This window comes from Pristiophorus japonicus, chromosome 2, assembly GCF_044704955.1.
Source record: "Pristiophorus japonicus isolate sPriJap1 chromosome 2, sPriJap1.hap1, whole genome shotgun sequence".
Taxonomy (NCBI): Eukaryota; Metazoa; Chordata; class Chondrichthyes; family Pristiophoridae; genus Pristiophorus; species Pristiophorus japonicus.
Window position 1 is genome coordinate 122,797,507 of NC_091978.1, and position 23,672 is coordinate 122,821,178.

Here is a 23,672-nt window from a genome sequence, read left to right on the forward strand (position 1 = left end):
TGCCAGCCTGATGCGATTAAATCTGATTCGATGAAGTATCTTGGGACTCCTTTGTCATGAGTGCTAATAAGCCTGTAGCCGCTGTTGTTCCATTTCATTCAGTTTCAGCAAACTACAGGACTTAAAATAGTTGAGGGATGTGAAATAAAAACATAGAGCAGTTAAAAGCTATTAACTAAAAATAAGTTCACTTCCTGCTATGATGTATCCTTCAATGTCTCTGGGTACCTGGTAAAAAATATCATTAACACCAAAGGCACAGTGCAATTTACCTGCTTACTTAAAGGGCTCAATTTTCCACAGTATTTGAGCCATTTTTTTTGGAGCAGGCTGCTTTTTCTGGCCGAACTTAAAAATCCCCAGTTTTCCCAATCAATTTGCACCAGTGTAACTCAGTTAATTACAAATTTTTTAAGTCAGTTTTATTTTAGCCAAAGGGGGCGTAACCAGCCACCTACGCCACTTCTGGCCATTTAGGGAAGTTTGGCCAGTTGAGAGTTACTCCAGTTCTGATTAGGCCAGCGTATGTGGCCTGTCCTGAAAAACCTTCCCTCGAGTTAAGGAAATCGGCACAGCAGATGCCCGGATACACTGAAAGAATTGAAAAACACATAGCAGCAACTTACCTCCAACCCTGCCTGAAGGCTGTCCGGTCCCATTCTCGGTCCCAGGTTCACACACACAGGAAGGCTGTCCGGTTCCATTCTCAATGCCCGGTTCACACACACAGTACGAGAGAGAGAGAGAGACAGAGAGAGAGAGAGACCCGAACTGGCGACCGAGACTGGGATCGGACCGGACAGCCTTCAGGCAGGGTTGGAGGTAAGGTGGTGCTATGTGTTTTTCAATTCTTTTAATGTGTTGCGAGGTGGCTGTTTGCTTCACTTTGCAGCCTCAGCTCGCATTGTATCCCTGGTTACCATGGCAACCCGATCTTTTTGGTGCCGATCAAGGCTCCACCCCCCTCGGATTAGGCCATGCCAAAATGAAGAGATCCGACGGAGAAACTTACAACACTTTTTTTTTGCCATACTTGGGCCCCAAATAAATCAGGAGTAACTCTTTAATTACGCCAAAAAAATGCTTTGGGGAAAATTGAGCCCATAAAGTGTACGTCCAAACTGAACTGTTTGCATTGCTCTCTTTTCCTTCTTTTCTAAATATGAAATGAATTATATTTGGTATTAGAATGTGTGCATCACTGGCAAGCCCATATTTATTGCCCCTCCCTGGTTTCCTGAAGAGTAGTTGTCTTATATATAGGGCATTAGTGTGTGAACTGTCATGTTGAAGTTTCACAATGATAGGTAGGCAATTCCAGGATTTTGACCCAGCAACAATATAGGAATGGCGATGTATGTCCAAGTCAGGATCATATGTGACTTGGAAGTGATGGTATTTACATATCATTGCTGCTTGTGACCTCCTTGCTGGGAAGAAGTTACAGAGGAGAGAGATGTTGTCAAAGGGACCTTCATGAGTTGCTGCGGTGTATCCTCTAGATTTTACATATTGCAGCCATAGTATGCTGGTAGTAGACGGGGTGGATACTGGACCACAAATTGCAGTCGGAGGCTTCCCACGGGCGGATACCTCCGACTGAAATTTTTTTAATGAAAGTACCTGGTGATCCCAGAGGAACGAACACTTGCACTCCGAGCCTAGGTGCATAGCCCAATGCAGAGGCCAATGACTTCCAGGAGCATAAGCACATCCTGGGATCACGTAGTATTCTCGGTCATAGTAATGGGAGCACCGAGCTACCATTGCGATCAATGAGAATGCCCCTGAAATCAAATAAAACACAAACATAAATTAAAAAAACACTTCACTATTTTATAATTAATAGAAATGGCATTAAATTAAATGTTTTATAATTTACTTTGTTGAAATTAATTTTTTTTTTAAATAGTGTCAAAAATAAACTTACCTTCATAGACAGGGTTTTTAATATAAAAATAAGTAATAACATTAGTTTTTTCTATCTATTAAAACTCTTACGCTGGCACCTCAACAGAGCCGGGACCAGTATCCTCGCAGGAAGGTTTCAGAGTGCTGTTGGGGAGGTTTAAACTAGCTTGGCAGGGGGATAGGAACCGGAGAATAGTCATCATCATCACCATCGTCGGCAGTCCCTCGGAATTGAGGAAGACTTGCTTCCACTCTTAAAATGAGTCCTTAGATGGCTGAACAGTCTACTATGAGAACCATAGTCCCTGTCACAGGTGGGACAGATAGTCGTTGAGGGTAAGGGAGGGTGGGACAGATTTGCTGCACGCTCTTTCCGCTGCCTGCACTTGATTTCTGCATGCTCTTGGCGATGCAGTGGGGAGAGAAGCAAAGCTGGAATTGTGCAGCAGCAAAGTAGAAAGTGAATTTGGAAGACAGAGGGCTAGAAAATAGACAACAAGGGAGTTTGGCACTACTAAGTGGTACATACTTCAATGCAAGGTGTATAGTGAATAATGCAGATGAGCTGAGAGCACAGATAGATACTTGGGAGTACGATATTATAGCTATTACTGAGACATGGCTGAAAGAAGGGCAAGTATGGCAGCTCAATATTCCTGGTTACAGAGTTTTCAGGCGGGATAGAGAGGGGGTAAAAATGGATGTGGGTCACAGTATTGATTAAAGAAACAATTGCACCTGTGAGAAGGGATGATATGTTAGAGGGGTCATCAATTCAACCCATATGGCCTCATTTGAAGAACAAAAAAGGGCGATCACACTACTGGGAGTGTACTATAGTCCCCCAAACAGTCAAAGGGAGATAGAAGAACAAATATGTGGGCAAATTGCTGCGAAGTGCAAAAACTATAGAACTGTGATAGTGGTGGATTTCAACTATCCTAATATTAACTGGGAAAAAAGTAGTGTGAATGGTACAGAGAATGCGACATTCCTAAAATGCATTCAGGAGAACTTCTGTAGCCAATTTGTAATAAGCCCAACAAGGGAGTGAGCGTTTCTGGACTTGGTTTTGGAATGAAGAGGGGCAGATGGAAGGGGTATCAGTAGGAGAGCACTGTGGTGCTAGTGATCATAATTCAGTAAGATTTAGGGTAGTTATGGAAAAGGACAAAGGTGGACCAGGAAAAAAAGTTCTCATTTGGGGTAAAGCTGAGCTGAGATGGGATTTAGCCAAAGTGGACTGGAAACAGCTACTTGATGGTAAATCAGTGTCAGAGCAGTGGGAAGTATTCAAAGAGGAGATCCTGAGGGTACAGAGCAAGTATGTTCCCTTAAAGAAAAAGGGTGGGGCTAACAAATCTAGAGCCCCCTGGATGTCAAGGGCCATACATGGTAAGATAAAGAAAAAAAGGAAGCTTATGACAGATACCAAGAACTCAATCCTGCAGAAATAAAAAGTGCACTGGTGCAATTAAAAAATATATCAGGAAAGCAAAGAGAGAGCATGAGAGAATGTTGGCAAGTAAAATTAGAGAAAATCCAAATATGTTTTATAAATACATTAAGAGCAAGACAATAACTAGAGAAAGAGTGGGGCCCATTAGAGACCATAAAGGAAATCTGTGTGTGGGTATGATAATGAATACTTTGCATCTGTTTTCACAAAAGAAAGGGGCGATGCAGACATTGCAATGAGGGAGGAGGAGTGTGAAATATTAGTCAAGTTAAACATAGTGAGAGAGGAAATATTAAGGGGCTTAGCAGCTTTGAAAGTGGATAAATCTCCAGGCCCAGATGAAATGTATCCCAGGCTGTTAAGAGAAGCAAAAAAGAAAATAGCAGAGGATCTGACCATCATTTTCCAGTCCTCTCTGGCTACAGGTGTGCTGCCAGAGGACTGGAGGACTGCTAATGTTGTACCTTTGTTTACAAAGGGAGAAAGGGATCGATCAAGTAATTACAGGCCAGTCAGCCTAACCTCAGTGATGGGAAAATTATTGGAAAAAAAATCAGGATAAATCTTCATTTGGAAAGACATGGATTAATCAAGGACAGTCAGCATGGATTTGTTAAGGGAAGGCCGTGTCTGACTAACGATTACATTTTTCGAGGAGGTAATCAGGAGGGTCGATGAGGGCAGTGTGTATTATGTGTGTGTATGTATGTATATATATATATATATATATATATGTGTGTGTATATGTGCATATATGTATATAACGGTTGATGGGTGTTTTTGTGACTGGAATGCTGCATCCAGTGGGGTTCCGCAGAGTACTGGGTCCCTTGCTTTTTGTGGTATATATCAATGACTTGGACTTGAATGTTGTGTTGGGGGGCATGATTAAGAAGTTTGCAGATGACACTAAAATAGGCTGTGTGGTTGATGGTGAAGAAGAAAACTGTGGACTGCAGGAAGATATCAATGTACTGGTCAGGTGGGCAGAACAGTGGCAAATGGAATTCAATTCAGATAAGTGTGAGGTGATGCATTTGGGGAGGGCTAACAAGTTAAGGGAATACACATTAAATGGTACAATACTGAAAAGAGGAACAAAGGAACCTTGGTGTGCAGGTCCAAAGATCCCCGAAGGTAGCAAGCCAGGTAGATAAAGTGGTTAAGAAGGCATATGAAGTACTTGCCTTTATTAGTCGAGGCATGGAATACAAGAGCAAGGACGTTATGCTTGAACTGTGTAAAACACTGGTTAGGCTGCAGCTGGAGTATTGAGTGCAGTTCTGGTCATCACATTACAGGAAAGATGTGATTGCACTGGAAAGGGTGCAGAGAGATTTACAAGAATGTTGCCTGGACTGGAAAATGTTGACTATAAGGAAAGACTGGAGATGCTGGTCTGTTTTCTTTGGTACAGAGGTGGCTAAGGGGAGACCTGATTGAGTTGTATGAAATTATGAGGGGCCTGGATAGAGTGGATAGAAAGCACCTGTTTCCCTTGGCAGAGGGGTCAACAACCAATCGGCATAGATTTTAAGTAATTGGAAGGAGATGTGAAGGGAAGTTTCTTTAGAGGATTGTGGGGGTCTGGAACTCACTGCGTGAAAAGTAGAAAGGTTCACCACATTAAAAAAAATACTTGGAGATGGACTTAAAGTGCCGTAACCTACAGGGCTATGGACCAAGTGCTGGAAAGTGGGATTAAGCTGGATAACTCTTGGTTGGTCCAGCGCGGACACGATGGGCCAAAATGTCCTCCTTCGTGCTGTAAATTTCTATGATTCTATGATAAAAGCAGGCCTTTCGCCTGTTTTTACTCGGCGTAAGAGTTTGAAGGACAGTCGCTGGGCAAGAGTTAGTCAAATAGCCCAAATCTCCGCCCTCGAAGGCCCTTGTTCCAGATCGCAAGTGCCGGGTTCTGGCGCATGCGCTTCGCACGCCTAAACTCGGAAGTTGCTGGGCCTCTTCAGGCGTGCGTGCACATCGTACGCACCCAGGGAGGCTGGAATTTCAGGGCCTCTGAGTCCCACGAAAGGAGCATCGAACTGCTGTGTCCTGGGCGATGTACAGCTTCTTGAGTGGTGTTGCGGCTCCAACCATCCAGGCAAGTAGTGAATATTCAATCGCACTCCTGACTTGAGCTTTGTGGTTGATGGAAAGGCTCTGAAGGGCCAGGAAGTGAGCCACTCATTGCAGAGTATCTGGGGCCGTGAAGAGAGCGGGATGCAGGAGTTACCGGATGTCCTGCTGAAATTAACCACAGGACATCTTTCAAATTTTTTCAATGTATTCCCACCCGACAGCCAGTCTGATTAATAGGCTGGCTGCCTGTCGGGCAGGATAGCAGTTGGGAATGAATGCAGGTAAGTAGGAGATTATGGAGAGGGAGGTGAGTCAGAGATGGCAGAATGGGATGGGGGGAGTGGGAGATCTGGGGTGTTGGGGGAGTCGGAGATCGCGGGGGGCTGGGAGAGTTGGGGATCGGGGATATTGGGGGAGTCGGAGATCATGGTGGGGGGTGGTGGGGGGGGAGTTGGATATTGGGGGTGCTGAGGGAGTCAGAGATCACGATGGGGGGCGTGGGTGGAGTTGGATATTGGGGGTATGAGGGAGTTGGAGATCGCGGTGGGCGGGGTGTGTGGGGGTAGTTGGGGATCGGGGGTGTTGGAGTCGGAGATCGCAGGGGGGTGGGGGGAGTTGGAGATCTGGGGTGTTGGGGGAGTTGGAGATCACAGGGGGGTGGGGGAAGTTGGATATTGGGGCGTTGGAGATCGTAGGGTGGGGGGAGTTGGAGATCGTGAGGGGGGGGAGTTGGATATTAGGGGTATTGGGGGAGCCAGAGATCACGGGGGTTGGGGGGAGTTGGTGATCGGTTCGGTGGGAGGAATCAGCTGATCCCACCCGGGGTGTGTAAAGAGGTTAGTTTGTTAGGCCTAGAGGAAACACTCCTGCTAATAACTTGCCTCGTGGATCCAGACCTTCTACACCTCCTTTTACCTGCTGGGATTCCAGAACCCCGGGAAACCCAGTCTCCATGGGTTAAAAATCAAAATCATGTTAAAATTGAGGCATTCAGCCTCCTGAGTAGATTTCACCGATGGGCCCGTGTCCAGAGAGCAGAATAGTTGCCTATCTTCTCAACCCACCTCCATTAAAACCAGAAGTGGCTGGGTTGGAGGGGGTTTTGGGGTTGGGTTTGAGATTTAAACATTTTTTACCTCCCACTCGCCTCCAACCCGCCCATCCTTGGGGGTTAAAATTTCCCCTTGGTGTCAGTGTGCTGCTTTTTAAAATGCTTTCTCACAGATCAATAGACATCAAAAGGCTTCGCCAACATCAACGTGCAAAGTGTTTTTCTTAATAACTAGACATTGTTAACTAATTGCATATCGCCATCTTTCATACTGATTAGTCTGCCTGTGGGCTGTCTTGAGAAGTTATTGGCATATTTTACTGAAAACACATTTTAAAGAATTTGGGATTGACTTTCCATGGGTGTGCTTCTGATCATTCACCTTCACTTCTCCAGAGGATCTGTGAGAACCCTGTAGAAACTGCAAAAACAGGGCTCACGCTATATCTCAGGAGTTTCTGCGAATTTTCCACTGAAGTTATGGCAGACAATTAGAAGAACCCCCATGGAAATTAATGACACTCACGTTCACGTTTTTTTTGTGGAAAAATAGGCAAACTATCCCGATCTGTAGTGATTTACAACCAAATTACATTTGGCTTTATGGCAAGGAAGTGTTTATATATATATATATATGTCTTTTAAACAAGTCTCCTCAACATGTCAGGAAAAAGGCAATGGCTGAATTATTTATTGCGTGCTCTCTGTGATAAGATCTCAGGAAGTGATTACCAAAGACTAAAAACAAGATTTTTTTTCAGCGGGGAAAGGAAGAACTGGAATCTAATTCATATTCTAATCTGATCTACCCGTTGCTGAGGTGGCACTTTAAACGACAAGCATATATATATATATAAAGCTTGTCAGGTCTTGCATGATCAAAACAAATTTATTGCTGTTAAACCATTATTATATCAGTGACTAAGAGATAATACCATTTGGAAGAACCTAATGAGACATTGTACAGCAATTTTCCAATTAGTATATTTATTAGTTCTTTTTCAATACTGATCTATGTATCATTATTATGTACTATGTAGCATTATTCTGCATCATCATTCTTCAAAGCATTTCTCATTTTGTAACACTTCAAATTTCAAGGAGTCTGAAGGAGATCTGGGAATGATCATAGACTTACCATGTTCTGTCATTGCAGTGTAGGAAACAACAAAGCAAATGGGTTGTGACTCTTTGCAATTCTCTATCTAAGAGGGCTATGGTTGCTCAGCCATTGAGTATATTCAAGACTGAGATCGATAGATTTTGGGATACCAAGGGAATCAAGGGATATGGGGATAGGGGAGGAAAGTGGAGTTGAGGGAGAAGATCAGCCATGATTTTATTGAATGACGGAGCAGGCTTGAAAGGCTGAATAGCCTACAGCTGCTCCTATTCCTTATGTTCTTGGTTACTGAACTATATTGCCAAAACAAGTGGGCAATTACACCAGGATTGATCCCGGCAATTACACCAGAATTGCGCCCACTGTGGACCTCTGCTACTGACCCCTGCATGGTAATAACAGCCACTAGAGGCACACATCTGATGTCTATCTTGATGAAGAAGCTGGAGAATTGGTCAAACACTGCTGGTTATGGGGGACGCCAAGACTCTTCCTGAAAGATATTAGAAATGCCTCCCTCAGTACCTTTTGTAAGGGAACGGAATCAAAATCTATTTATTAAAAAAAAACCATCGAGAGGGAGATTTGTCTCCACCTGTTTTTGGACCCAGGCACATGTGCCCAAACATGGAGGCCCGCGGTCAGCCAGAAATAGGCTGTGTGGTCGACAATGAAGAAGAAAGCTGCGGACTGTAGGAAAATATCAATCAACTGGTCAGGTGGGTAGAACAGTGGCAAATGGAATTTAATCCAGAGACGTGTGAGGTAATGCATTTGGGTAGGGCTAACAAGGAAAGGGAATACACATTAAATGGCAGGACACTGAGAAGTGTAGGGGAACAAAGGGACCTGGGAGTGCTTGTCCACAGATCCCTGAAGGTAGCAGGCCAGGTGGATAAGGTGGTTAAGAAGGAATGCTTGCCTTTATTAGCCGAGCATAGAATATAAGAGCAGGTGGGTTATGCTTGAACTGTACAAAAACACTGGTTGGGCCACAGCTGGAGTACTGCGTGCAGTTTTGGTCACCGCATTGCAGGAAGGACATGATTGCACTGGAAAGGGTGCAGAGGAGATTTATGAGGATGTTGCCGGGAGTGGAGAATCTTGGCTGAGGACAGATTGGATAGGCTGGGTTTGTTTTCCTTGGAACAGAGGAGGCTAAAGGGAGACCTCATTGGTGTGTATAAAATCATATAAAACCGAGATATAGTGGATAGAAAGGGCCCATTTCCCTTAGCGAAGGGGTCAACAACAAAATTTAAAGTAATTAGTAGAATGTTTAGAGGGGATTTGAGGGGAAATGTCTTCTCGCAGAGGGTTGTGGGGGTCTGGAACTCACTGCCTGAAAGAATGGTAGAGGCAGAAACCCTCACCACATTTAAAAAGTACTTGGATGTGGACTTGAAGTGCTGTAACCTGCAGAGTTATGGACCTAGAGCTGGAAAGTGGGATTAGGCTGGATAGCCTCTTATTGGCCGGCGTGGACACAATGGGCTAAAATGACCTCCTTCCATGCCGTAAACTTCTATGGGCTAGACTTTACACTTCACATCACCCATATATCGCCCAAAACGGACCTCTATTGCCCATTTTGACCAAAAAGTGGAAACTAGGCCAGAAACATCGCCGGAAAATTAAGCCCCCAAGTTTCGGCTCACATCGCCGAACTGATCGCTGAGGTAACCCCCCCGCACATCGCCCATCCCAACTTTCGGCACATCACCAGCACTTCGCCGGGCTGATTGCTCACCGAGTACATCACTGGATAATAGTTGCTTTTTCCAGGCCATCCTCATCGAAATGGGCACTACGGACGCTGTTTTGAATTTTGGAGGAAGGGAGGTGGCAGCAAAAACAACTGCCGCTGAGATATTTGTTAGTTATTTAAAGCTATTTTACAGATAGATCGACTCAGATTTATACTTATATTTTATTGTACAATTGTAGCTTAGTACATTAGGCATTTTGTAAATGAAAAGTGCATTTATAACAAGTGAAAAAAATTATTGCTAGTGATGCTTTCTGTGCCATTACTCATAACTGCTCACACGCTGGTTTCTGAAAGAATCAATCGAAGAGGTGGCAGAGTAATGCGTAGACAGAGACAGAGGAGGCGAGCATACAGCCAACGAAGGTACTTGGAAAAGCAATCTTACCTCAACTTGTCTGAAAATACATATATATATATATTTGGGGGCTAGGGTGGAGAAATCAGACAGCTTGGTATGTTCATTGGTGCGGCTACGGTTCTTGTTTTATAATAAGGAATTAATATTGAAGAAAGTTTGTTGTGTGACCATAAGACTAAGGCTTTGCTGGTTCTATTCGAATTAGTTTCTAAGAAGCATTGATGAAACATTTTTGATTGGTAGCAAATAGGTTGCAATGTAAATAAGAGAGGTGTCCTGACAAAGCTGGTTTGCATGGAAGTTTGCAACCGGTTTGCATGGAAGTTGCTAGAGTGAATTAGCAACCATTCAAAGTTAATTGGGCCTTGTAAGAGAAGTGATTCTGCTTTTGAGGGGAATTCTTACTATTAAGCAAAACCTTTCATCTCCTACAATACAAACTTTAACCTTTATTTGGACAACAAATAGAAGCTTACATCACAGAAGGAGGCCATTCAGGCCATTATGCCTGTGCTGGCTCTTTGAAAGAGTAATCGTGCTTAGTCCCACATCCTCACCTTTTGCCCGTAACCCTGTAAATTTCTCATTCTCAAGTACCTGTCCAATTCCCTTTTAAAATGATTTATCGAATCCGCTTCCACCACCTCTTCAGATAGAGTGTTTCAGATCCCGACAATTCTCTATGTGAAAACATTTCTCCTCATCTCCCCTCTAGAACTTTTTGCAATCAATTTGAATTTATGTATTGACCCACTCGCCAGAAGGAATATTTTTTTCCCTATTTACTCTCAAAACCTCTCCTCATCTTGAAAACATCTGTTAGGTCACCTCTTAACCTTCTCTGTTCCAAGGAGAGCAGTCCTAACTTTTCCAACCTCTCCTCATAACTGAAGTCGCTCATCCCTGGTAACATCCTGGTAAACCTCCTCTAAACCCTTTCTAAGGCCTTTACATCATTCCTGGTGCCCAGAAATGAACAAAATACTCCAGTTGAGGCCTAACCAGTGCTTTATAAAGTTCTAGCATCATCTCTTTGCTTTTATATTCTATTACTTTATTTATAAACCCAAGTAACTCATATGGGGATGAAATTCCCCAGCGCCCCGTTTGGGGGCAGTAACTGAGTCGGGGTTACTGCACCTGGCGCAGATGTCCCGCCCTGGCTGCGAAATTGCGGCTACCATCCCTCACAGTAAGTGGAGTGCAATGTCGCGTGCTTGTAAGTGGTTTTGCCCTTGATGGTTTCGAATCATCCCCCTTACAACAGTTCCAGACCCGGGAATTATAGTAGTGAATAGAATACTCAGTTATAGACAGATCTTTCAGTCTCAACCATCACAATGCTTTTATTCAAGTTAAAGCATGCATCTGCTTCCAGTAAAACACACCCTGGTGGTGTAAAACAAACACAGTACAATACTGGCTGGTCTGAACAGGCCACTTTCGCGAAGTACCCATGACTAAAACCACCCCTGCTTGGATCAATAGTGCACCACTGGATCTGTCCAACAGACTGTGCGTACACCCATGATCCGCGCAGAACCTTCCCACTAAACTCCTAAGGCTTGGTTGGGACACATGACACCCCTTCACACTATGTGGTGGTCTAAAGGATGTGTGGGCTGGGATAATGCTCACCAGTTACCTCTTTGGCTTACTCACTGCTTCTCCCGATGAGACGTATCTTCTGGTTCTGTACCAACCTGTAGTTTCCAAGTCCCCTCTCAAGGTCAGCTTCCCAGTCGAAATAGCGAGGCTCTCTTTTCTCATAGATGATGGTTTCTTCTATCCGTCCCCGATGGAGTGCTCGTTCCTTGAATGCGTTGAATGAAGCAAGCAAGCGTAGAAGAGGAGAGAGAGAGAGAGAGAGAGAGAGAGATGGCAGCAAACTACCTTCTCTTATACCTGAAAAAATGCTTGCTGAATCCTAGCGCCAAAAACAGTGCTGTGCCTGAGGCAGTCCAACTAAAGAGCAATGAATCACATCTCCGGCCTGTGCCTTTGTTACTGGGCTCTTCCTGGGGATAAAGGCTCCAACAAGTCTGGGTGGCCAATAGCTTCCTTTGTCCTGAGGTTCCCGTGCTCCGGGGCTATCTCATTCCAGGATGATGGCTTGAGCACTGACCAGTTTATCTGATCTCTCACTGATGGGTTCTCATTACATGACAAAAGGGTCCTCCATCAGCCTGCAATGAGGATCCTGCTTTCAGCCATTGACTCATCCCAGACTATCCCCGCCCACCTGATGTGTATTCACGTGGAACATTCCTGGGCCTATCCCAGTCATGCTGCCAGCTCTTCTGCAGTAAATGAAATATGGAAAAGCAATGTCCAAAACTTAAAAGTCCAAAATCCTGAAGTCTGTGTCGATGTTCACACCGATGCTTACATGCTCCACTTTGTGTTGGGGCGGGTTCGGTGGTGCTACCTGGGCGCATCGCGGAGCGCTATGCAGTTTCTCCATGTAGCACTGACACATTTCAATGCCCCTCTCCTTCCGTTAAAGGGGAGGGCTGCTGCACACTCTACCGGACCTCTGGTGGCCTCCACTGGGCCACCAGGGAAACATGGTGCAGAGACCACAGCCCGGAACCCAAAAGGAGTGTCAGGCTGCACGATTCTGGCTGGGATCATGGCACGGAGACTCAAGATAGTCCGACTGATGAGTTGGCCAAAACGGCAAAATGACGGTACTCCCCACCTCCCCTTTAACTTCTGCCCCAAGAGCAAATGTCAGCCTGGTTTGCAACCCGCCAGGCTGGCGCTGACGCAGCTCATGGCAGCCTTGCAGGACGCTGGCCTGGGGCAGAAAGGGGTCGCCGCACACGGTGATGATGTCATCGACGGTTGCGTGGCAACCTGGGGTGCTACTAGCGGGGCGCACCGCTACCATGTCAGCGCCTTCGCTAACTCCTGCGCAATTTCGCGGGAGCCGGTAGTGCCCCACTGCCAACCCCGCCCCCGCCGGGTGAAAATCAGTTTGTACCCCGTTAGCGCCCACCAGAGACTGAACACTGCAAACCACCTCCCAGTCTGAAAAACACCCATCCTGTTACTGAGCCAATTTTGTCGCCATACTACGATTTTCCCCTTCATTCCAGGGGCTTCCGTCTTCTTAATAAGCCTCCTGTAAGGCACTTTGTCGAATGCCTTCCGAATGTCCATATATGCTACAGCTGCTGTATTACTTTGATCAACTTTCTCTGTAATCCATTATTTTATCATGTAAAGCCCTCATCCCAAATGTATTGTAATCACCTATACTGTTGCTTTTTTGAAATAGCCCTTCTAGAATCAAAACTTGATCAAAGCGATCAGCAGGATCTAATTTTAAAATAGGAATACCTGGCCAAACACACTTTTCCAGTGTTCCCCGGTTAATCATCATCATAGGCAGTCCCTCGAACCGAGGATAACTCGCTTCCACGTCAAAAAGTTCACAAGTGTTTCAATAATGGACTTAAAATTCCAGGTCCAAACTAAATCTTGAAGGGTGGAAGGTGCGTGTGCTTGGATTTTTTTATATCTATTACTGTGAAGGCTGCATAAGCCAAAGGAACTTGATCAGACCAAGCACAACATTAAAATGGATCAATTACAAGGAACCAATATCGGGCAAAATGACAAGGGTTTCAGTGCAAGAAACTATTTGCGTTAAGGACCGAAAAAGAAAATGTAAAATTAGATTTGTGACAAATAATCAAAACAACTAATCAAAACTGCCTTTTAAAGAGAATAAAAATCATGAATAAATGCAATGAGAGTTAAGGAAAACAACAAAATGTGATATTTCCTTTAAAAACATTTGATAGATGATGGCCTGCTCAGGAAACCAACCACCAGGAAGTGAGTTTTTAACTTAACAGTTTCACCTAAAATTATATAATATTTATAAATGTAGACAGTTGGGGAAATAATTTTGCTCACATATCCTTGGTAATTTTCTGCTTGCTTCTTCATAATTCACAATGGGAGAGACTTTCAACTGTTGGTCGCCCATTTCTCACCTGAAAAACAGGCGACCAGCCGTTGAAAGTCTGGTGGGGACCTTGTGCCTGAATCAATTTTTAGCAGACCTTTAAATGGGTTCCCAGAAATCCTGCCAAAAACAGACGGGAAACTTCTTATAAAACCAAAAAATGCTGGAAATACTCAGCCTGTCAGGCAGCATCTGTGGAGAGAGAAACGTCAGAACTGGAAAAAGTTAGTGATGTAACAGATATTACGAAAGTGCAGCTGCATGGGAGGGGAGGAAAGAGCAAAAGGGAAGGTCATGATAGGGTGGAAGGCAGGAGATATTAAATGACAAAAGGTATGATTGTACAAAGCAAAAGAAGATGGTAATGGGACAAGTAAAGGAACAAAAGATGAGTCTAGAAGAGGTATAAATGGGAATAGCAGAATCATCAACAGCTACGATCTGAAAAAATAGGGGCAGAGGTTATGGTCTGAAATTGTTGAACTCGATGTTGAGTCCGGAAGGCTGTAAAGTGCCTAATCGAAAGATGAGGTGTTGTTCCTCAAGCTTACGTTGAGCTTCATTGGAACAGTGTAAGTGTCCGGGGACAGAGAGGTCAGAGTGGGAGTGGAACAGAGAATTAAAGTGACAGGTGATCGGAAGCTCGGGGCCACACCTGTGGATTGAATAGAGGTGTCCCACAAAGCAGTCACCCAATATGTGTTTGGTCTCCCCAATGTAGAGGAGACCGCATCGTAAGCAGTGAATACTGTATACTGAAGTGCAAGAAAATTGCTGTTTCACCTGGAGGGAGTGTTTGGAGGCCTGGATGGTGGGAAGGGAGGAGGTAAATGAAAGCTGTTTAGAGGTGCAACTTTTAACGACAAATAGGCAGTTCCATTTCTTTAAGTGTTATGAGGCCTAACCGACGATCCTTAAAGAGACCGCTGGAGGCCTCTTTTCAAAAAAAAAGGTAGGTTTTGGAGGCTTTTTTTGACAGATGTTAGTGAGGCCTAGAGAAGCAGGCATGCTCCTTCGGTCCCCACAAAAATATTCCTGCCCACTACCATCCCATTCTCACCCCCATGGCATCCGCTTCTGTCTCCACCCACCCGCCCCCAACAGGCCTCACCTGCTGGCTGGCTGCATGGAGTAGCCGGCCAACTTTCCACCACAGGAAACCGAGGAGCTGCAGCAGAGCACCTGGTTGGTACCCGCAGGCCAGCAGCAAACTGTTATTGAGGCCTGAACTTGAAAGAGGTTCGAGCTTCCTGACTGTCACATTGGGTGAGCGCATCACCGACAAACCGCCCATTTGGCATCCAAACCAAAAGTCTCTCTTTATATCGCTTAGTTCAGTCTCATCTGCCAATCTGGATATAATCTCATTTATTTGCAAATCCAGGTAATTTAAATATAGAATGGAAAACTGGGGCCCCAGTCGCAATCCCTGGGGGAACATTACTTGTCATGCCCCACCAATCTGCCGAGGTTCCTTTTTTTCCAAGCTCTCGGCCATCTACCTACCAACCAATTAGAGGCTGCCTTCAGTTTCATTCACTTTAAATTCCACTTGTAATTCTTGTTTGGAACCTTACCTTCTGAAAATCTATGTATATGGATTTTATTGATTCTCCTGTATCTAATACCTTAGTAGTTGTATCAAAATAAAAACTCTGTTAGGTTAGTTAAACATGGCCTAAGTGCTTACTTGCTCTCCCCCTTATGATGCATTCTCACCATTGAGGTTAGGTTAGTTAAACATGGCCTACCTTTTACAAAACTATGCTAGCTCTCTGTAGTCAGCTTATACTTTCCTAAGTGCTTACTTGCTCTCCCCCTGATGATGGATTCTCACCATTGAGGTTAAGCTCATTGACCTATAGTTGCTTAGTTTGTCTTTTCCTCCCTTTTATAATGGTGTAACATTTGCTACCTTCATCGAATTTGCAAATCCAGTGGGCTTTGGAAGATCATACATAGTGAATGTATAATCTTTGCCTATTTGGCTGGAAATGTGTTTGACTGCAATCCCATTGGTTTATCCGGTGCAATTTTTCTTTATACTAACCCATGTAAATTTGTCATCTTCATTAATCTCTAGTCATCTCATGTACCTCAGGCATTGTATCCTCCTGCACTGATGAATATGATTGTCCCTGTTTGGGACAGGAATAACAGGCTGTCACATCTCTTGTTCTTCTGCCTGGGAAGTGTAGCTAGGCTGCAGTGGGTAGAAATTTACAACTGCATTTTGATTACCCAGCCATATTCAACGTTGCAGTATTAGCAGGGAAGCTCACATACTGCTCTGCTTGACATTAATTGCATATGTAGAAATTCTGTGTTTTTAATTGGCAGTGTTCGTGGTGGCATCATAGAATTAGCAATTCTACCACCAACAGTGCCAAATCATGCATATGCTGTGTTCCATGTTGCGAAAATGTTGCTTAAAACTGATTGTTACACTGATTATGCCTTAGGTTTCCCTGTTTGAAATATCCCAATCCTTTGAAAATTTACGTCTTTGCTCTCTAAAATGCAATTAATTTTAAAGAAACTTTGTTTCCCTTTTTTTCTTATGAGGAGAAAGGGCTAACATTGCAGTTTGTTTGCTTTGCATTATATTAATCATGAAACCCTTAACCAACAATAAATAATGTTAAATAGTCAATTACTTAATAAATTCTATTTCCAATTGTTGAAAATAATACATGCTGGCTCTATTTACAGGGGAGAAATTTGCATCATTTGCGTCTCCTGTTAGCGACGCAACAATTATTTCTCGGCCCAGGGTGGGGGGGCGCTAACCCCCCCCGTGAAATTGCGCGGGAGTTAGCGGAGGCGCAAACTGGCAGCACCCCGCTCCCACCGGTAGTGCTGCGGGTCGCTGTGCCGGCAATGATGACCTCATCGCTGTGTGCAGCGACCTGTTTTTGCCCACAGTGGAAATTGGATAGTGCCCTGAGGCTGCCACTGGCGATGTCCATGTCCGCCTCGCGAGTCCATTCATGGGGCAACACTTAAAGGGGAGGTGCGCTGCGCCATGTTTTGTTCCTGGCTGAATTATCAGTTCGGCCTTTGTTGTCCATTTCGCAGTGCTGCCCGTTACTTCACCACCCCAATTTCGTGGCCGGGGCGGGACTTCCGTGCCAGGCGTAAGAAGTCCCACCTCGCCTACGTTACCACCCCCAAACAGGGCGATACTGAATTTTGTCTCCCTAGTGTCTATTACCGGGATGGCAGGACTGACATATGAGGAGAGACTGGATCGACTGGGCCTGTAATCACTGGAATTTAGAAGGATGAGAGGGGATCTCATAAAAAAGTATAAAATTCTGACGGTACTGGACAGGTTAGATGCAGGAAGAATGTTCCTGATGTTGGGGAAGTCCAGAACCAGGGGACACAGTCAAAGGATAAGGGGTAAGCCATTTAGGACTGAGATGAGGAGAAACTTCTTCACTAGAGAGTTGTTAACCTGTGGAATTCTCTACCGCAGAGAGTTGTTGAGGCCAGTTTGTTGGATATATTCAAGAGGGAGTTGGATATGGCCCTTATGGCTAAAGGGATCAAGGGGTATGGAGAGAAAGCCAGAAAGAGGTACTGAGGTGAATGATCAGCCATGATCTTATTGAATGGTGGTGCAGGCTCGAAGGGTCAAATGGCCTACTCCTACACCTATTTTCTATGTTTCTATGTTTCTATGTAGTTATGTATTTTCTTCAGATTCTTCCTTCACCCAACCCCAGCACACCATTTACCATCCCAAGAATTAAGACAGGCTCCTAGCTATTGCAACCTACTGGCTTTTCTGTAACCACCTGCTAAAAGCAACCTGTGTATCTCAGCAGTTGCACTTTATATTTAAGACCCAAAATTAATGGGCTTGTGATACTCTGACCCTTGAACAGATCCTGAATTCACTCCCTCTTCTCTACTGTCTCTGTCTCTGAATCTGGTCATTGCTTTATCAATGCTCCAAGCTGACTTCATCCTGAATACAAGTCAACTTCATCCCAACACTGGACCTTGGGGTTCAACTTTGATTTTACTCATATCTTCTCTTCTCTGTTCTCAATTTACAACCAGGACACGTCTCTAATACTCTCTGCCATGCTTATGTAACATGAATTACCTCCGTGCCCATTTACATGTGAATTATGGCCACTTCTCTGGACCCGAGCCCATTATTTCTATCTCCCTTTTATTTTTCTTTTGGAACCGCTCAGAGTTGCCACCTATCATTTCTGCCCTCTTGGGTACTTGCTCTCCCTAATCTCTACCCCAAGCCATCACTACTCCTCTGGCTTCCCACTCTCCTACTGCCATTCGTGGCACAAATCCTCCTATTCTCTGTGCCTTCCTCGGCATTCTCCAAAGGGCCCAGCGAGGCATTCGTCACTTTACGAGCAGCAACCCTAACGGGCCTAATCTCTCTCATCCATCTTTCCACCAGTGCACCAGCTGAAAGTTAATCAAGCATCCTCCTTCCCGTCTCACATAGATAGCATACATCCAGGACTGGATCTGACTGGGCTACATCAAACATAATCAAACCTCACATCCCTCAGTCAAAACTGCGCACTACTCCTGGAGTGCAAAAATAATGCCCGGATTTTTCTTTCCATTACCAACCATCTCCTCAAACCTCTCTACACTACGCCTGCCACCCTCACCTCCAACAATAAACTTCTTTGTCACTAAGATTGTGAAAATCTGTTCAGCTGCTTCTGCTACTCCCTCTACCTTCCCTTTGCCCACTAATCCAAACCATTCTTAGCTTCACTCTGTCCAAGCCCTGATCACACGTCCTTTTCTAATTTATCTCCTCTCTCCCCTCATGCGCTCTCCAAGCTAATGTTGTCCATGAGACCTACAGTTCCTACTTTCTTCCCACTAAACAGCTGACCACTCAACTTCCTTTTCTGGCCTCCATGCAAGCTGACATTGTAAATGTCTCCCTCACCTCGGGTACTGTCTCTTACCATTTCAAAACATTCGTCCTCACCCCCTCCTCAAAAATTCTACCCCAAACTACCATCCCATCTTCAACCTCCATTTATTTCCAAAGTTATCACTTCCTAAATCAATGCCAATCTTTCCAGCAACTCCATGGTCAAACAAGTCATACTCCTCCAACACTTCTCTTCCGCAGTGCAGCTCAGTTGAACTGCCCTCACTTAGTTCTGCTCCGATCTACCCAATTGGAGCCAGAACATCTCCAGCAACGTCTTCTCTGCCTGCACCATTACATCTGGAGTTGCTGAAGGGTCTAGCCTTGGCCTCTTCCTCTGCCTCATCTACATACTGTCCCTCAGCAGCATCAACTGCAGACATGGGGTCAGTTTCCACATGTATGCTGACAACATGTTCTATGTTTCCACCACCTCTCTTGACCCTTTCACTGCCTCTATGCTGTCAGACTACTTGTCCAACATTGTCTTGGATGAGCTGTAATTTCCTTCAATTAAACATTGGGATGACCAAAGCCATTGTCTTCGACCCCCACTGTAAACTCCGTACCTTTGTCACCAATTCCTTCCCCCTCCCTAGCCACTGTCTCAGGTTAAACCTGACTGTTTACAATCTCTTTATCCTATGTGACTCCAAACTGAGCTTCTAACCCCATATATTCTCCATCACAAAGATCACCTACTTCCACCTCCATAACATCGCCTGCCTGTGCCCCTTCCTCAGCTCATCTGCTGCTGAAACCCTCACCCATGCCTTTGTTAACTTCATCCTGCTATGCCACTCATCACATCCCTATCCTACTCCTGCTCATCCTTACTTGCAACAACTTACCTTGCACCTCCACCCATTACTCTCTCTCTATCTACATTATCACATCCCTGTTAGGTCTTGAATAAAGAGTCAGACCAGATACTGCAAGCTCAAAATAATGTGTGACCGTAGTCCTTTATTACAGGTCTCAGAGTGCCTCTCCAGCCTGTGAGGCCTCCTTATGTACAGCTGGCCTTGCTGGGCATGGTGAGTCCTGCTGAGCTGCTGCAAGTGATGGGTTCTGCTTCGTGGTCAACCACTGGGTCGGTTGCCACTGCTGTGTGTGTTGGAGGGCCAAAAAAGGTAGAGTCTATTGTGGATTGCTCTAGATAGTCCGTGAATCTGAGTTTGGTTTGGTCCAAGTGTTTCCTGCAGGTGAGTCCATTTGAAAGTTTGACCTGAAACACTCTACTCTCCTCTTTGGCCACGACAGTGCTGGGAAGCCACTTGGAACCTTGTCCATAGTTCAGCACAAATACAGGATCATTAATCTCGATTTTGTGTGACACATTTGCGCGATCATGATATGTATTCTGCTGCCTGCTCTCTACCTGTTCGTGTAGATCAGGGTGGACTAACGAGAACCTTGTCTTAAGTGCCCTTTTCATGAGCAGTTCAGCGGGAGGAACTCCAGTGAGTGAGTGGGATCTTGTGCGGTAACTAAGCAGGACCTGGGATAGGCAAGTCTGCAGTGAGCCTTCAGTTAACCTCTTCAAGCTCTGCTTGATTGTTTGCACTGCTCGCTCTGCCTGACCATTGGACGCTGGTTTAAACGGGGCAGATGTGACATGTTTGATCCCATTGCGGGTCATGAACTCTTTGAACTCTGCACTGGTGAAGCATGGCCCATTGTCACTCACAAGGACGTCAGGCAGGCCGTGTGGCAAACATGGCCCTCAGGCTTTCAATGGTGGCAGCGGACGTGCTTGCCGAAATTATCTCACATTCAATCCATTTGGAGTACACATCTACAACCACTAGGAACATTTTTTACAAGAATGGGCCTGCATAGTCGATATGGAACCTGGACCACGGATTGGAGGGCAAAGACCATAAACTTAATGGCACCTCCCTGGGTGCATTGCTTAACTGGGAACATGTATTACATTTGTGCATGCAGTACTCTAAGTCTGCATCGATACCGGGCCACCACACATGGGATCTGGCTATCGCTTTCATCATTACGATGCCTGGGTGGGTGCTGTGGAGGTGTCCCTGCCCTTTTTTGGTACCACTACCCAATTACCCCATAGGAGGCAGTCTGTCTGTATGGACATTTCATCTCTGCGCCGCTGGTATGGCTTTATTTCGTCCTACATCTCTAACGGGACACTAGACCAACTCCCGTGGAGCACACAGTTTTTTACTAAAGACAGTAAGGGGTCCTGCTTCATCCAGGTTCTAACCTGCCGGGCGGTAACAGGTGATTGCTCACTCTCGAATGCTTCGATTACCATGACTAAATCTGCGGGCTGTGCCATCTCCACCCGTTTGATGGGCAATGGCAGCCTACTGAGAGCATCGGCATAGTTTTCTGTGCCTGGCCTGTGGCGGATGGAGTAGTTGTATGTGGACAACGTGAGCCTTCTCGGCCTTTTGGCTAAGATCAAGTGTAGTATCTGTTCTTATCAGTTTAATATCCCCTATGGGGACATGATATTGAATTGATTTTTGGACAGGGAGCTGGATCAGGGGCATGCCCCGTCCACTCCATGCACCGACCTGGTATTGCAATATTTCCAGGAATGGTGCAACTTCGCCTCTCGGCCTTTTGGCCTAAGATCAAACACATTGGCGCAAAGTGATCTTTGGCGTTAGAGTTGATCTGGAACAAAATTGGATTAAAAAAAAAACGTGAGCGCCCATCTCTGGATGCGGGCCAATGCATTCGTATTTATCCCCTTATTTTCAGAAAAGAGAGATATAAGTGGCTTATGGTCGGTTTCCAATTCAAATTTGAGCCCAAATAGATATTGATGTATTTTCTTTACCCCATAAACACATGCTAGCGCTTCTTTTTCGATCATGCTGTAGGCCCTCTCAGCCTTAGACAGACTTCTGGATGCATAAGCAGCCGGTTGCAATTTCCCAAATTCATTAGCTTGTTGCAATACACACCCGACACCATATGACGACGCATCACATGCTAGTACCAAACGCTTACATGGATCGTACAACACAAGCAATTTGTTTGTGCGTAACAGTTTCCTAGCTTTCACAAAGGCATTTTCTTAGCTTTTACCCCATGCCCATTCACCTCCTTTACACAGTAAAGAGTGCAGTGGTTCTAACAATGTGCTAAGACCCGGTAAGAAGTTACCAAAGTAGTTAAGGAGTCCTAGAAACTACCACAGCTCCGTCACGTTCTGTGGTCTCGGTGCGTTCTTGATTGCCTTCGTCTTCGAATCGTTGGCCTGATGCCGTCCACTGCGATTCTTCTCCCCAGGAACTCCACTTCAGGTGCCAGGAAAACACATTTCGAGCGTTTTAACCTGAGCCCCACACAATTAAGCCGACTAGCAGGTGCTCGACGGTGTCCCGACCTATAACCAAGATATCGTCCTGGAAAACTACGGTGCGCGGGACCGTCTTCAGCAAGCTTTCCATGTTCCTCTGGAATATCACCGCGGCCGATCAAATCCGAAACAGGCATCTGTTGTAAATGAAGAGATCTTTGTGCGTGTTGATGCAGATGAGGCCCTTCGATGATTCCGCCAGCTCCTGCGTCATGTAGGCTTAGGTCAATTCCAGCTTCGTGAACATTTTTCCTCCCGCCAGCATCGCAAATAGGTCGTCTGCTTTTGGTAGTGGGTATTGATCCTACAGGGAGAAACAATTGATCATTACTTTGTAATCACCACAGGTTCTGACGGTGCTGTCTTCCTTGAGGACTGGAACAATCGGACTGGCCCATTCGTTGAATTTGATCAGCGAAATGATGCCCTCTAGTTGCAGCCTGTCCAGCTCGATCTCCACCCTCTCTCTCATCATGTACGGTACCGCTCGTGCCTTGTGATGGATGGGTCGCGCCCCTGGAATCAAGTGGATCTGCACTTTTGCTCCTTGGAACTTCCCAATGCCTGGTTTGAACAGCGAGGGAAACTTGTTTATGACCTGGGCACGTGAAGTGTCGTCGACGGACGAGAGCGCTTGGACATCATCCCAGTTCCAGCGTATCTTTCCCAGCCAGCTCCTGCTGAACAGTGTGGGGCCATCGCCCGGTACCACCCAGAGTGATAAATTGTGCACCGCTCCATCATAGGAGACCTTTATGGTAGCATCAGTTCCTTTGTGTACGTTCTCAGTTTAGTACGAATGGGGGTCAGGACTAGCCTTGAGGCCTTGCTGCACCACAATTTATCGAAAATCTTTTTTCTCATTATGGACTGGCTCGCGCCCGTGTCCAGCTCCATTGACACCGGGTGTCCATTTAATTCAACCTTCAGCATTATCGGGGGGACACTTTGTGGTAAATGTGTGCACCCCATTACCTCTGCCTCCTCAGTCTGAGGCTCTGGTTCATCGTGATCCATCATGGATCTGTCCTCCTCTGCAACATCATGGTTTGCAGGATTAGCAGGGTTTGCAGCTCGCCTGCACATATGTTGGAGGTGTCCCATTGTTCCACAACCTTTGCAAATGCATCCTTTGAAGCAGCATGAATGGAAACGATGATCACCTCCGCAGCGCCAACAAGATGTTAATGGCCTTGCATTCACCACCCTTGATGGTGGGCTCTGAGTCACCTGCAGACATTCAGCTGAAGACATGTAAGTCTTGCCCTGTACATTACAATTCGAAAACAACATTACTTTGTTCACAGTACTTGCAGCAGCACTAGTGTGCTGAGAGATTTGTTTGGTTGTCACTGGTGGCGATAAACGCCTGGGCTATCGCAATGGCTTTACTTAAGGTTGGGCCTCTACAGTCAAAAATTTGCGAAGTATTACTTCATGGCCAATGCCAGTACAAAGAAGTCCTTGAGCATGTGCTCCAAGTATCCTTCAAATTCACAAAGTCCTGCAAGGCGCCTTAGCTCGGCGACATAGCTCGCCACTTCCTGGCCTTCAGACCTCTTCTACGTTTAGAACCAATACATCGCCATCAGAACGCTTTCCTTCGGGTTTAGATGCTCCCGGACCAGTGTGCACCAAATCATCATATGACTTCTC

At 45.4% G+C, this 23,672-nt stretch overlaps 1 protein-coding gene and 1 pseudogene across 1 annotated transcript in view; both read left to right on the forward strand.

Annotated features, from left to right (window-relative positions):
• Nucleotides 1-23,672, forward strand: part of rab3c (RAB3C, member RAS oncogene family) — a 388,416-nt gene that overhangs the window by 164,377 nt on the left and 200,367 nt on the right. The window lies entirely within an intron of this gene.
• On the forward strand, nt 21,081-21,259 carry LOC139251354 (U2 spliceosomal RNA; annotated as a pseudogene).